The sequence below is a fragment of the Chiloscyllium plagiosum genome, unplaced genomic scaffold, assembly GCF_037043375.1.
Source record: "Chiloscyllium plagiosum isolate Xiang-an unplaced genomic scaffold, Cpla_swu_hap1 HiC_scaffold_4, whole genome shotgun sequence".
NCBI classification, from domain to species: domain Eukaryota; kingdom Metazoa; phylum Chordata; class Chondrichthyes; order Orectolobiformes; family Hemiscylliidae; genus Chiloscyllium; species Chiloscyllium plagiosum.
The window spans coordinates 132,152,029-132,168,470 of record NW_028270142.1 but is presented as its reverse complement, the minus strand read 5'-3'; positions in this window follow the sequence as shown (position 1 = coordinate 132,168,470).

The following is a 16,442-nucleotide window of genomic DNA, read 5'->3' as shown; positions in this document are numbered from 1 at the left end:
AGTCTTTCACTTGCCAATTTACTCTGAATTAATCTGAAGCATTTCACGGTTATCAATTCTGAAACAAATACAATTTGTCACTCGGTTTTGAGCACAACATCGAAAGCGCAGACTGAAGCAGAATCCTCTACTTAAGGATGTGTCTGGATTTACTAAGTGGGAGTAAATTTGTGGGCAAAAACATGAAAACAGTGGAATGTAGAACTCAGATCAGAGTCTGCACAGTGCTTCAGTTGCTGGTGATTAATTAATTCACTTTTCAAAAGAGCATTGATCCATCTGACTTCATACAACAATCAACCATACTAAACGCACAAGTACTAGAATGAGTAGCACCCTTTATTACATTTCAAGAATGGTATTATAAAATTTCAAAGAGCTTATGGGCCAGAGGTCTGTGATCCAGCCAACTTGCCCTTTGCAAAGCCATAGGTCAAGTTAATTGGATCAATTTACTGTGACATTTGGAGTTGGTTGGATCTTTTCATTGACTGTTGTAGGCAGACACATAATTGCTTTGTGATGCTTTGTTGGTACAGCTAATGTTTATGGCTTTTGGAGGCTTCAAAGGGATACCTGTGTTTTAAACCTTTTATCCCATTTTACAGCTTTACACATCCAGAAGATTCAAAGGCATGTTTCCTCTAGCAATTCTCAGCCCTCCTGACTTAATGAAAGCTCATATAATTTATCAAAGCAGTTGTACTCCAAAGGATTTCTGTGAGAAGATGACAGAATGAACTTCACCCTTCCTCCCCAGAAGTTTGTGCAGTGATTAAAGTGGTTAACATTCCTGTTCATGGCCATCTCGTTAAAGGAAAACATGTTAATTTATAGATACTATATATCATTTTACTTTGATCTTCAAAATTTATTTTTTCATTGAGGTATTCACTCTCCAATACAATCTCAACAGTGTCACAGTGACACACTTGAACCGATCCACCAAAGGAAGTATATAACTCACTCAGGGAGGTGCATCATTGTTGAACCCAATTCTCTCATTCATATCTTAGCCACATGGACACATGCCTTCCAATCAGGATTGCTGGATAACAATAAGGAGGACTAACCCTGATTGAAATTCCACTTCACTCCTGGCACATGAAGTCCATTCCCTTTCTTCTACCAATATGTGACTGTTAACAGACATAACATATATCTTGGATCCAACCTTATATCATCTTAGATTGAATGGGCAGTTGTGTTAAAAGTGAATGTAGTTCAGAGGCTACTGAAACTCAACTGTGAATTGAATTCTGAGCTTTTCTACAAAATGAGATTTTGAAATTATACCCTGGGACTGGTAATAAACCATAATGTCATCATTCACTTGCACTGGGAATGTTTTAATTTCTTTGGAAGTATTTTATCAAATACTTTATCAGGGCAGAAATTAATTTATGATACACCCATATTTTGGACAAAATGTGTAGACAGAAGGCAAATCAGTTGGTCCGTTCCCAATCCGTGCAGGTCTTGGTTATTGTTAGATTCATGGCTCCATGATTTAGGGATTCTGGGTGTAATCTCAAATGTTATATTTGAATATATCAGTTAGGGTTCTAACTACAAGGCTAGGGACCCAGACTGCTTAAGGGACCTGTGACAGGTTTATACACAGTGAAAAGGGCAGATTCAGGATATTTCCACAGTCGCTGTATGTGTTAGCAATTCAGATTGAGCATTCTGGGTAATCTAAGATGGAGGACGGAAAAAATTTCTGGCTGTAAGAGCTGCTCTTTTTTTTAGGGATTTTAGGTGCTGGAGGTGATTTCCTCGAATTTTATATGCTGTTGCATTGTTTTGGAACGTTGGGGGAAAAAAAAGTCAAAACAACAGCAGTTTTAAAAGGGAGAAAAGCAGACAAAGGAAGCACATGTGAGGACAGTGCAGGAGAGAGAGAGAACGAGAACACCTGCACAGTTACTGCCTTTGCTGTTTTTGAATTCATGTGTCGCTGGACCTCAAAGTGCATCTGGGAAAATTAACAAACAGTGAATTTCACAACTAATCTTTAAGGATCCGGTTTGGGCAAAGTTCACAACACAGAATCAAATAAGTTAATTGTTGTTTTAAGTCTGTCCAAGAGAAAGGCTGTATTAGTGAGTACAGTGGGTTCTTTCTTGATTATATGTTTTTGGAGATAGGTCTCCTGATTAAACTTAAACTATAAGTCATAGCTCTTAATTTAACCTGGGGCGGTGTTTTGTAGAGGAATAAGACGGTGTTATTTTCTGGGTCTGTAGATTGTGAAGGAGCAAAAATGACCTTTGCAGTGCTATGTACTTCTTGTCTGATGTGGGAGGTTAAAGAGAGTTTAAGGGTTACTGTGGATTATATCTGCCACAAATGCTGTTGGATGCTAATCATATCAGATCGAGTGGATTGGTTGGAGAGACAGATAGAAGCGATGAGGAACTTGCAACATCAACAGTATGTGATGGATGGCAGTTATAGGAAGGGGGGGGGAAAGAAAGTCTCAGATACAGTTACACAGATGGTTAACTCCAGGAAAGGTAAGAGAGGTCAGCACCTAGGGCAGGAGTCTTGTGGATATACCCATTTCAAACAGGTATGGTGTTTTGGCAAATTTTGGGGGTGATGGATTCTCAGGGGAACGTAGCACGAACAGCCAAGTTTCTGGTATTGAGACTGGCTCTAGTGCAACGAGGGGTACGTCAGCTTCCAAGAGATCAATTGTGTTAGGGGATTCTGTAGTTGGAGGTACAGACAGACGTTTCTGTGGCCAGCAGAGAAAAAGCAGAATGGTGTGTTCCCTGGTGCCAGGATCAAGGATGTCTCAGAGAGGGTGCAGCAGGAGGTCATTGTTCACATTGGAACCAATGATATAGGAAGGGAAAAGGTTGCGATTCTGAAGGGAGATTACAGACTTAGGCAGAAATTTAAAAAGGAGGTCCTCAAGAGGACTAATATCTGGATTACTCCCAGTGCTACGAGCTAGTGAGGGAAGGAATAGGAGGATAGAGCAGATGAATGCATGGCTGAGGAGCTGGTGTATGGGAGAAGGATTCACATTTTTGGATCATTGGAATCTCTTTTGGGGCAGAAGTGACCTGTACAAGAAGGACGGATTGAACCTAAATTGGAAGGGGACTAATATAATGGCAGGGAAATTTGCTAGAACTGCTTGGGAGGATTTAAACTAGTAAGGTGGGGGGGGGGGGGTGAGACCCAGGGAGATAGTGAGGAAAGGGATCAATCTGAGACTGGTACAGTTGAGAACAGAAGTGGATCAAACAGTCAGGACAGGCAGGGACGAGGTAGGACTAATGAATTAAACTGCATTTATTTCAATGCAAGGGGCCTAACAGGGAAGGCAGATGAACTCAGGGCATGGTTAGGAACATGAGACTGAGATATCATAGCAATTACAGAAACATGGCTCAGGGATGAGCAGGACTGGCAGCTTAATGTTCCAGGATACAAATGCTACAGGAAGGATAGAAAGGGAGGCAAGAGAGGAGGGGGAGTGGCATTTTTGATAAGGGATAGCATTACAGCTGTGCTGAGGGAGGATATTTCCGGAAATACATCCAGGGAAGTTATTTGGGTGGAACTGAGAAATAAGAAAGGGATGATCACCTTATTGGGATTGTATTATACACCCCCTAATAGTCAGATGAAAATTGAGAACCAAACTTGTGAGGAGATCTCAGCTATCTGTAAGAATAACAGGGTAGTTATGGTCAGGGATTTTAATTTTCCAAACATCGACTGGGACTGCCATAGTGTTAAAGGTTTAGATGGAAAGGAATTTGTTAAGTGTGTACAAGAAAATTTTCTGATTCATCTCAGATTGTACCAGTCTCAGATTGATTCAGTGTGTGGATGTACCTACTAGAGAAGGTGCAAAACTTGACCTACTCTTGGGAAATAAGTCAGGGCAGGTGACTGAGGTGGGGGAGCACTTTGGGGCCAGTGACCATAATTCTATTCGTTTTAAAATAGTGATGGACCGGATCTAAAAGTTGAAGTTCTAAATTGGAGAAAGGCCAATTTTGATGGTAGTAGGCAAGAACTTTTGAAAGCTAATCGGAGGCAGATGTTCGCAGGTAAAGGGACGGCTGGAAAATGGGAAGCCTTCAGAAATGAGATGACAAGAATCCAGAGAAAGTATATTCCTGTCAGGGTGAAAGGGAAGGCTAGTAGCTATAGGGAATGCTGGATGACTAAAGAAATTGAGGGTTTGGTTAAGAAAAAGAAGGAAGCATATGTCAGGTATAGGCAGGATAGATCGAGTGAATCCTTAGAAGAGTATAAAGGAAGTAGGAGTATACTTAAGAGGGAAATCAGGAGGGCAAAACGGGGACATGAGATAGCGTTGGCAAATAGAATTAAGGAGAATTCAAAGGGTTTTTACAAATATATTAAGGACAAAAGGGTAACTAGGGAGAGAATAGGGCCCCTCAAAGATCAGCAAGGCGGCCTTTGTGTGGAGCCACAGAAAATGGAGGAGATACTAAATGAATATTTTGCATCAGTATTTACTGTGGAAAAGGATATGGAAGATATAGACTGTAGGGAAATAGATGGTGACATCTTGCAAAATGTCCAGATTATATCTTGAAACGGTTAAAAGGTGGATAAATCCCCAGCACCTGATCAGGTGTACGCGAGAACTCTGTGGGAAGTTAGAGAAGTGATTGCTGGGCCTGTTGCTGAGATATTTGTATCATCGATAGTCACAGGTGAGGTGCCTGAAGACTGGAGGTTGGAAAACGTGGTGCCACTGTTTAAGAAAGGCAATAAAGACAAGCCAAGGAACTATAGACCGGTGAGCCTGTATATGTATTTGGAAAGGCAAGGACTGATTCGGGATAGTCAACATGGCTTTGTGAGTGGGAAATCATGTCTCACAAACTTGATTGAGTTTTTTGAAGAAGTAACAAAGAAGATTGATGAGGGCAGAGCAGATGTGATCTATATGGACTTCAGTAAGGCATTTGGCAAGGTTCCCCATGGGAGACTGATTAGCAAGGTTAGATCTCGTGGAATACAGAACTAGCCATGTGAATACAGAACTGGCTCAAAGGTAGAAGACAGAGGCTGGTGGATGGTTGTTTTTCAGACTGGAGGCCTGTGATCAGTGGAGTGCCACAAGGATTGGTGCTGGGTCCTCTACTTTTTGTCATTTACATAAATGATTTGTGTGTCAGCATAGAGGTACAGTTAGTAAGTTTGCAGTTGACACCAAAATTGGAGATGTAGTGGACAGCGAAGAGGGTAACCTCAGATTACAACAGGATCTGGACCAGATGGGCCAATGGGCTGAGAAGTGGCAGATGGAGTTTAATTCAGATAAATGCAAGGTGCTGCATTTTGGGAAAGCAAATCTTAGCAGGACTTATACACTTAATGATAAGGTCGTAGGGAGTGTTGCTGAACAAAGAGACCTCGGAGTGCAGGTTCATAGCTCCTTGAAAGTGGAGTCGCGGGTAGGTAGGATAGTGAAGAAGGTGTTTGGTATGCTTTCCTTTATTGGTCAGAGTATTGAGTACAGGAAAGATGTTGTGAAACCTGAAAGGGTTTAGAAAAGATCTATAAGGATGCCACAACGTATTTAACATTCCCAGTGTACTTTCCCAGTGAATGGCATTGGAAAGCAATCAAATGGCAAACACAATTCTTGGCTCTTCTTCCCCAAAGTGGAGTCGCAGGTAGATAGGATAGTGAAGGTGGTGTTTGGTATGCTTTCCTTTATTGGTCAGAGTATTGAGTACAGGAGTTGGGAGGTCATGTTGCGGCTGTACACGATATTGTGATGTGAGGTCATTCAAAAGGCGATTTTTTTGCAGGCATTCGTTGGATGTGAGCATCACTGGCTAGCCCAGCATTTATTGCACGTTCCTTGTTGCCTTTGCGGAGATGGCGTTGAGCTGCCTCCTTGAACCACTACATTCCATGTGCTGTAGGTAGACTCAATATACAGTTAGTGGGGTGGGAATTCCAGAATTTTTACCCCATAACATTGAAGAAACCTGATATATTTCCAAGTCAGGATGAAGTGTGTTCTGGAGCAGAACTTTCAGGTATTCCGACGTATCTGCTGTCCATATCCTTCTAGATGAAAGTGGTCATTTGTTTGGAAGATGCTGTCAAAGAAACCTTGGTGAATTTCTGCAGTGCATCAGGGCACCCTGTTACTAATGAACTTCAATGGTGGAAGGAGTGGATGTTTGTTGATCTGGTGGGCTGCTTTATCCTGAATGATGCCAAGATTTGTGAGTATTATTTGAGCTGCACTCATCCAGACAAATGGGGAGTATTCCATCACACTCCTGACTTGTGTCTTGTAGATGGTGAACAGGTTTTGGAGAGTCAGGAGGGGCGTTACTCCCTGCAGGACTTGAGCCACTGACGTGCTCTTGATGCCAGTATTCATATACGGCTAGTCCAGTTGAGTTTCTGATCAATAGTAAGGCCAGTAGGTTATTAAGGGAGGGGGGGTTGTGGCAGAATTCAGTGATGGTAAAGCCATGGTGTATCAAGTGACGATGGTTAAATTCTCTTTTATTAGAGACAGTCATTGCCTGGTATTTGTGTGACCGAGTTACATTAGTCAAGCAATTATGCAATACAGGTTAAAGTCATCTGTGATCATAGTGCCTTGCTTGTGAAATGTGTGTAGTATCCAATTAGGTAGGACAGAAATCCTGATCACAAATAATTTTAAACATGTCATTAGTCATTACAGATTGAACATATTAGTCGCTGTGGAACAGGAGTCATGCTTGACTTTGAAAGTCTCACCTGTTTACTACAATTCACAAAGTCAAAGACAATCTAAGATCTGACAGCACAAAGTTGGTCAACAATTGGTCTACTCCACCCAAGATTGCCAAAATACTGTTATCACCAACTAGGCACATTTCAGTGACTCCCCTCGTTCCTTGGATCTTCCCGAGCCCTTTTGTTCCATTCCCTTTCTTTTGAACAGAGTCCAAAATCTAAGAAGTATCCTGCTTGGTCATTAGCATGAAGCAGATCCCAATGCTTTTCCAAATCAGCAGAAACTCTGCATCTTGAACAACAGCTGCACATGTTCTGTGTAAGGTATTATAAAATGTTAAAACTACGATCCAATCTCAATGGGTTCCTATTTGAGGTTCTCTTTGTGGCAATTGGATTGCATGAACCTTTCTCCAAAGTAAATTGTTTATCTGGAATTCTGAATTAAGTGTACATTTCAAAAGTAACCATCTAGTAAAGTTCAGCATTCATGTCATATTTCACATGCCCCAAACAGTCTGTTGTCATGAAAGGATTTCCGGTCTCCATGAGATAATGTTTGGCAACATAAATAAGTTAACTGGCAACAAAATAACTTCAACATACCAATGGTTAAGACTCACAAATGTAGTCATCTCTATATATGCTTGGGTGGATTTTCCAAAATTTCTAACTGCTACACTACTATAAACACTTCTCTACATTTTTCAGGGAATCAGGCCAATGCCATCTAATGAAAACATTAACACTGGAATTAAAAACTGGGGCATTCAGATAACATGTTACTGCAGTGAAGATCAATGTAAAACGTGCAAAATTTTAATGTAGTTTGTTTTACTGAGAAGGACTTGAAGAAGGGTATATTATTTTTGCGGGGTAAAAACAATGACTGCAGATGTTAGAAACCAGATTCTGGATTAGTGGTGCTGGAAGAGCACAGCAGTTCAGGCAGCATCCAAGGAGCTTCGAAATCAACGTTTCGGGCAAAAGCCCTTCATCAGGAATAAAGGCAGTGAGCCACAAGCTATGTTTAAAAGGCAATTATCCTCTTTTTTTAAATGGAACATCACCTGAGGGAGAATTGGAGAGTATTTCATAAATTTATAATGCTCTTTACTCCCATGGGAAGGGCAATCCTTCCAAGGGAAAGGAGGGTGGTGATGGGGAGAGGGGGATGCGAGGGAGGTAACAGATAATACTCAACCTATAAACTGCTTTCATGCCTTTTCAATAGTTTCTCTGAAAACAGAATGGGATGGCGCTCATTGAGTAGGTTTACTTTTTGGCACGTAAAAAGTAACTGGGAACCTGAGCAACTGTCGAGCAAAAGATCTCATCAATGAATCAGTGATGCCATTGTTTGCAGGCAGCAGGTGTGCATGCTGCACACAAGCACAGCTCTGTTCAACACTGTCAGCACTCTGCCATTCCAGCTTTCCCTACACCTGAAAACACCACTAACACGGCTAATCTGTGCAGGCTTGACTAAAGTTGCCTAATATCGGGTTCAGGTTTTGAATTTGTATGAATAAACCTGGCAGATAGTCAGCGAGTTCATTTTGTACAGAAGACTTTATAATTCAGCATGAATATTGTTTATGCTCCAGTGACCCAATGTAATTAATTGAGTGTCCAATGCTCTTCATTCTGGATAAATAAATAAATAAAACAGCCATTCCCTGTACCCCTTTACTCAATCCTTCCTTTGTTCTTGAAGTCACTAATTAAATTAGTTGGGAACTAAAGCTTCACTAAAGGTGTAGCATTCCAGTACTACCATGTGTAGCAAGTTAATTAAATGAGATCATCAATATAAACGTCTAAAAATCCTGGGAAAAAAAATCAGAGATACATGGGTGTCAGCCATCTGTAACCTAGCCAGATGTAAAGTGGAGCTTATGTTTGCACACAGTAAATGTTAGTATATAATTGGTGCTCTTTCTGACAGAGTTAAAAATGGCAAAGATCAGATTTTAATAAAAGCAGCATTTGGTTTGCTCTATAAATACTCCAGGGATTCTCAGAAAGCCAGCTTCAAGAAAAATACAAATTAATTAGTTATTTCAAAAGTTGAAAACATCTCAGAGAATGACGGGGCCAGTGGCTGAGCAACACAAAATGGTCTCAGGCAGGGCTTCATTTCAAAGCCACAGATTATGCTGTACCAACAATTCCCTTCCCAATTTTCATTTTAGTTATTGTGAGGGACAAGCTCAACAAAGGGGATCTTGGTTCACATAGTAGTGTTGGATAAAGATTATTCAATAATGAGCCATGTGGTACATATTTCATGTTCTATTAAGGAAAAGATTGCATGTTTGTAACAGCTTCCGTGACTTCAATATTTCCTAAAGCAGTTTACAGACAATGAAATATATTTTAAGTGCAGCCATTGCTGTGTTGTCAAAATCCAGCAGCCAAACTGCATACTGTAGTTCCCCACAAGAGTCCTGTGAAATAAGTGGATGATCTGTTTTGGGTGTTGGTTGATAAATATTGGTCCATGGCTGTTAATAGAGCTTTAGTTATCGAATAATATCAAATAATACCTTTGTTAAACTCATGGAGTGAATTGTCTCCTGCTATACTGTATACATTTCATTGCTTCTATTTTTATACATTGTGGATTCCCATCAACACAACCCCAGATATTGTCCTGCACAAATAAATTAAGAACATGACAAATAGCAGCAGGAATAGACCTTATAGCCTATTGAGCCTACTCTGTTATTCATTGGGATCATGACTGATGTTCTGCAGTAACTCCACTTTCTCTCCACTCCCCTATATCCTTGATTTCCCTGATAGATTAAAGATCTGTTTGTCTTGGATTTCAGACACACAATAATAAGACTTCCACTATGCGATGACATGGTGAATTCAACTGATTCACTCAGGTCTCATTGAAAATGTTTCTGTGATCCATCTTCAATGATTGATTCTTTACCTTGACACTGTGACCATGTTCTGGATTCCCCAGCAGTGAAAACAACCTCTCTCAGCCAGGTTTTCATGGTTCAGTCCATGTCAGAATGAGGTTTTTTTCAAATGGTAGTTGGACCTAATTTTGGGATTCCCATGCCCATTCCATCATTTAGAATTTTTATGATCTTTGCATAAAGGTATGGGTAGTCATCCTACACTCACCTCTCTGGCACTTGTCTACTGCAGGTATGGATGGATACCGAAAACAACAAGCTCTTGAAAACGTTCTCATCTTCTATCATCACGCTAAATAAAATTTGCCATTGTACAGCCCGTCACTGCTGCCCAGTTTACACCATTTTTGAAGTTGTATTTCACCATCTACTAATATGTCAGAAAGTACAATCATGTTGTCAAAGATAAATATCTTAATTAAGTCCCAGAGTTAATTTCAGGATTTTGTAATAGTTATTTGATAATAATTCACTGTAGGTGTTACTTTTCTTCCATTGGTTCAACTTGGGAAATTCTATTCAATGTCACAATAAATTAGGTCAGGCAGCATCCAAGGAGCAGGAGAGTAGACATTTCGGGCATAAGCCCTTCATCAGGAATAGAATTTAGGTCAATGGAGGGGAGGTTGTTTCTTTTTTAAGTTGGATGGCATTCTTCTCATAAGTCAGAAAGTTCAAATCAGGATTCTCAAGGCAATATCCAGTGTAACAGTGATCCATCAGATTTCTCGATTCTTATAACATTTTAGTAGTATTTCAAAACTCACTTAGCTCACTGGGCTATAGGCCAAATGGTAGATAATGGAATTAGTGTAGTCAAGTCTTTGTTCACAAGCATGGTCACAATGGGCCAATTGCCTCATTCTGTGTTGTAAACATCTATGAATTAATGTGTCTTTTTTTGCTATGTTTGTTAATTTACTAATACATTGGGCAAAATTTAACAAGCAGGTAGCGAGGGGGAGGGGAGGGCTCATTAAATTACCTGAGTGGCCTTGATACCAAAGACCTGTCTACAATTTTATTGCCAATGGACAAAACAAAAGGCAGCCTAGCCATCTTTGCACTCATTGAGGCCCTTAAGTGGCCAATTAGTGACTATTTAAGTGTCGCTTCCTTCTAGGGGGTAGGGGAGAGGCCAAGCTAGTTATCCTGGTGGGGACTTACAAAGATGAGGCAGTTCCCTCATGTCATTCCCCCACTCCCCCAGAAAAGTCTGCCACCTCCTGCTTCAGCCTGGGTCCTCCCTGTTACCTGGTCAGTCCATCAAGATCCCAATCTCCCTCTTTTCTCCAGTCCCCTCCCATTTCCTGTTGTCTCCTCTGTAGCACTCCTTGGCACTCACCTTCATCTCAGATCTGGGAGGAACTTTTAGTGAAACCATTGGCACTATAAAGCTGGCACTGAATCAAACTGGCCAACGGTTACCAAAGCCAGGACATTCAATTCTTAAGAGAAGGCGAAGTCTCATCTCCAATTAACTAACACTGTTTCAGGAGTTGAAATGGCTGATAGGGTACCAGTATCAACTGGAGAAAGTGAGGTCTGCAGATGCTGGAGATCAGAGCTGGAAATGTGTTGCTGGAAAAGCGCAGCAGGTCAGGCAGCATCCAGGGAACAGGAGAATCGACGTTTCGGGCATAAGCCCTTCTTCAGGAATACAGGCAGAGAGCCTGAAGGGTGGAGAGATAAATGAGAGGAGGATGGGGTTGCGGAGAAAGTAGCATAGAGTACAATAGGTGAGTGGGGGAGGGGATGAAGGTGATAGGTCGGGGGGGGGGAGGGTGTAGTGGATGGGTGGAAAAGATGATAGGCAGGTAGGACAAGTCATGGGGACAGTGCTGAGCTGGAAGTTTGGAACTGAGGTGAGGTGGGGGAAAAGAGGAAACTGTTGAAGTCCACATTGATGCCCTGGGGTTGAAGTGTTCCGAGGCAGAAGATGAGGCGTTCTTCCTCCAGGCGTCTGGTGGTGAGGGAGCGGCGGTGATGGAGCCCCAGTACCTCCATATCCTCAGCTGAGTGGGAGGGGGAGTTGAAATGTTGGGCCACAGGACAGTGTGGTTGATTGGTGCAGGTGTCCCAGAGATGTTCCCTAAAGCGCTCTGCTAGGAGGCGTCCAGTCTCCCCAATGTAGAGGAGACCGCATCGGGAGCAACGGATACAATAAATGATATTGGTGGACGTGCAGGTAAAACTTTGATGGATGTGGAAGACTCCTTTAGTGCCTTGGATGGAGGTGAGGGAGAGGTGTGGGCGCAGGTTTTGCAATTCCTGCGGTGGCAGGGGAAGGTGCCAGGATGGGAGGGTGGGTTGTAGGGGGCATGGGCCTAACCAGGTAGTCACGAAGGGAACGGTCTTTGCGGAAGGCAGAAAGGGGTGGGGAGGGAAATATATCCCTGGTGGTGGGGTCCATTTGGAGGTGGCGGAAATGTTGGCGGATGATTTGGTTTATGTGAAGGTTGGTGGGGTGAAAGGTGAGCACCACGGGTGTTCTGTCCTTGTTACGGTTGGAGGGTGGGGTCTGAGGTTGGAGGTGCGGGATGTGGACGAGATGCGTTGGAGGGCATCTTTAACCATGTGAGAAGGGAAATTGCAGTCTCTAAAGAAGGAGGCCATCTGGTATGTTCTGTGGTGGAACTAGGGCTTTTGCCCGAAACGTCGATTTCGAAGCTCCATGGATGCTGCCTGAACTGCTGTGCTCTTCCAGCACCACTAATCCAGAATCTGGTTTCCAGCATCTGCAGTCATTGTTTTTACCTGGTCCTCCTGGGAGCAGATATGGTGGAAGCGGAGGAATTGGGAATACGGAATGGCATTTTTGTAGGAGGTAGGGTGGGAAGAGATGTAATCCAGGTAGCTGTGGGAGTCGGTGGGTTTGTAAAAAATGTCGGTGTCAAGTCGGTCGTCATTAATGGAGATGGAGGGGTCCAGGAAGGGGAGGGAGGTGTCAGAGATGGTCCAGGTAAATTTAAGGTCAGGGTGGAATGTGTTGGTGAAGTTGATGAATTGCTCAATCTCCTCACGGGAGCACGAGGTGGTGCCAATGCAGTCATCAATGTAGCGGAGGAAGAGGTGGAGTGGTGCCAGTGTAATTACAGAAGATGAACTGTTCTACGTAGCCAGCAAAGAGACAGGCATAGCTGGTGCCCATGGCTACCCCTTTGGTCTGGAGGAAGTGGGAGGTTTCGAAGGAGAAACTGTTAAGGGTGAGGACCAGTTTCGGCTAAACGAATGAGAGTGTCAGTACCTAAATCCTGCCTCCTTTTCTTTTTACGCAGTGTAATACCAAATTAACAAGTAATGCATTAGGATGATTTTCCTCCTAGTGACTGCCACAGGGAATCAAAAGGATTAAAATCTGACCTCTGGGAGGCAGCTAACATTTTGTAAGATGTTTTCCAGCTGGGTAAAATTAACAAAATCTCAATTGGACAGTAACACAAGATGGAGATTGAGCTTCGATCCGAAACTCAAACCCTGGATGATATTTTAACTTCAAACAGGAACTTTTAATAGCTAACTGCTGGGCCATGAAATGAATTATTTCATCCAATATCAATGGGCACAAGGCTTGCAGTAGTGCTCAAAGTGTAGGTATGTAGTGAGACATTTCAATTTCAGGTCCAAATTCTAATGAATCAAGACTTTTGATAGGTGAGTGATGGCATTGTGAGGATGTGAATTGAGCCGGAGGCCAGTGGCGAAGGTAGAATGTGGAATTTGAAAACAGCTTCACCAACCTTAACCATCGCATAGAGTCACAGAAATGTAGAACATGGAAACAGACCCTTTGGTCCAACTCATCAAGTCAACAGATATCCTAAATTAATGTAGTCCCATTTGCCACCATTTGGCCCACATCCCTCTCAACCCTTCCTAATTATTTCCCATCCAGATGTCTTTTAAATATTGTAATTGGATCAGCCCCCCACAGGGACTTGTAGCACAACATCCAGATCCTCAGGGCTTAACTGGCATTGACCTCCATGGTACCTTCCTTCCTGTTGCCTCCTGACCCTGTGTCTGGTGTGCCATCAGGCCCAAGATTCAGAACATTTCACCTCTTCCCCACCTCCTCTTCCAATGCAAACCCTTGCAGCTCACTTATCCTTTGTTGTATCATTGTCTAAGGCTTCCTATATCAGATTCCTACCCAACACCTGCCCCAAAAACAATGCAATTCCCCTTTAAGAGATTCAACATCACTTCAGGCACTGGCAGCTTTAAACTGATGCTAGCCCTTCATAGTTTTGGGCCCCTCCTATACAGCCTGCTTGGATCAGGCTGAACGCTGATCTTTGAAATGAGCAGGTGGCATCAAGCTGACTTGCTGCCTTCAGTCAGCAGGTGTGTTAATCACACTGCGAATCCATGCCTGTTTCAGAAGATATCAAAATAAGCCCCTTTTTTTCCCTGCCAGTTGTCCACAGAAGTCACCGCTAGTAGAGTTTGAACTTGAGCTAAATTTGAACAAATCTTTCACATTTGGTTTCACAATAAAGCAGCTGTCAACAATTTAATTTGCCAATGCCCCATATATTAAAATAATACAATTTACATGATGTTAGAATTTTTTTCTAGAGACCGTGACAAAAGATACACTGGTCTTTCAGTGAATATACTGCAAAGGAATTATCGCATGCACTTGTGTTGGACAATTTGCTGAATCTGAGCAACTTTTCTATTGTACATCATGGAACACATATGGTTTGTTAACAGAAGTACTGTATTTTCTTTTTACTAATTTTAACTTTGTTCCATTGCATTAATTTAAAAACCACATAAAATTGTTCTTGACACTAAACAAAAATCACAATGTTGGTTGTGTAACTGACACTAACATTTCAAGAGCAATGTAGCTGGCAATAATGTTTAAAATAGTGCAAGAATAAGACAATACTTCTTCCGTACCAACTATTAATTTTGATGAATATCTGATGGGGTTCCCCCATTCAGGCAGAAATAGCACATAATTGTCTATCTACTTGACCTGTCTTCTATTTCTCAAAAGACAGTGAAGAGGTGAGATGACCTTCAAACCTTTCATCCTGATGAGGGCTTTAAATAACCACTGAATGGACCTTTACAAATCTTATTCTGCTCCTGGCAATGTGGTGGTCCACAATGACCGGTGTGGTAGCTTCTATTGGTGAGCTGGCATTGGGCTGTGCGGAGTTGTCGCCTTTGGGGCTCCCTGAACCTATCAATCCTACCTCCCCAAAATGATATGACTATTCCACTCCAGCACCTCAATTCAGGCCTCCACTCCAATTCTCCAGCACCATTCTCTCCTCACTGGTCCCTACCAACACCTCTGGCTTGTTCAGCCAGTCTCCATAGCCTCCCTTTACTTAGAGGGTGCCTGTGGTCCCAGCAGATCTGGAGTCAGATGCCGTAAAATAGAAATTTCAGAACAAAACCAGACCGAGCCTTTCATATTGATCTGGGATCCTTAACTCCGTTTCTCTGCGCGCGGACACTTCCAGAAGTTTCTCCAGCACGAGCTGGACGGTGCTTACTAACACCCAACTACGGAACGACGGCGCCTGCGTGGTCACTCGCGCATGGTGTCGGAGCGTTACGTCATCGTGGCATGCTTCGCGTTGCGCATGTGCAGCAACGACACAGTTGAAGCTGGGTCTCGGCGGCGGGGAGACCTCAGTGAGGAAAGTGGGCCAGCTGGATAGACCGCAGTAAACGGGCCGATCGGACTGGGGAAGGGGGGAATATTGAGAACGTTCTCCCAAGTCTTCCCCTCCCTCCCCCGTTCCTCTTCAAAGGAGGATATTTGGCCAAATATACATTAACAATTACAAATTACTTCTAAATACAGTGGTTTTGGAACTGCTGTGAATCCATCTGGATAGGCAACTGCAGTAGCAGTCAAGGAGAGCCATCTTTATCTCCACGTTTGGGCAGGAAGTCTTTTGTAAAAACTGCCCATTTCCCATTGATAATGAATTAATATGCAGGTTTTATTACAGAGGGGTGAGGAGTTCTTCTGGCTTACTGACCAAGCACGGGCGAGATTAATTATTCCCTGTTAACCAGGTATCAGTGATTTGACCTCCCTGGGTCTAGAGATGATATGCGTAGTGTGACAAATGACTGTATCCCCAGTGAGTCAATGACATGCAGGTCCTGGGCCTCCTCCACCACCAAACTGTTACCACCCGACGCCTGGAGGAGGAACGGCCTTGGGACTTGGGACCCTGCAACCACACAGGATAAATGTGGATTTCAACAGCTTCCTCATCTCCCGTCCCCCCACGTTATTCCAGTCGCAAACCTCCAACTCGGTACTGCCCTTCAGACCCATCCATCACTGCCCCCTCTGACCTATCACCTTCTCCCTCACCTTCATCCGCCTATCACTTTCCCAGCTACCTTCCCCCCAACCTCACCCCCTTCCCATTTATCTCACAGCCCCGACGCCCAAGCCTCATTCCTGATGAAGAGCCTATGTCCGAAATGTCGATTCTCCTGCTTCTCGGATGCTGCCTGACCTGCTGTGCTTTACCACACTCAACTCTGTACATAAGTTTGGTTTAAAGGCGAATTATGTGTCACTTTGTGAAGACAGAAATTGAGTACATTTTAGAAGGCCTTTAAGGGCGACTCAATAAATCAGTCATTTATGCTAAGGCTGAAGAGGCAGAAGTTTGACAAGTGCCAGGTAAAATGGAAAGAATGGAGGACTCTGCAAGTATTACTGCATAGGTAAATGTTGTTGCAGCTTAGCTGACTTCC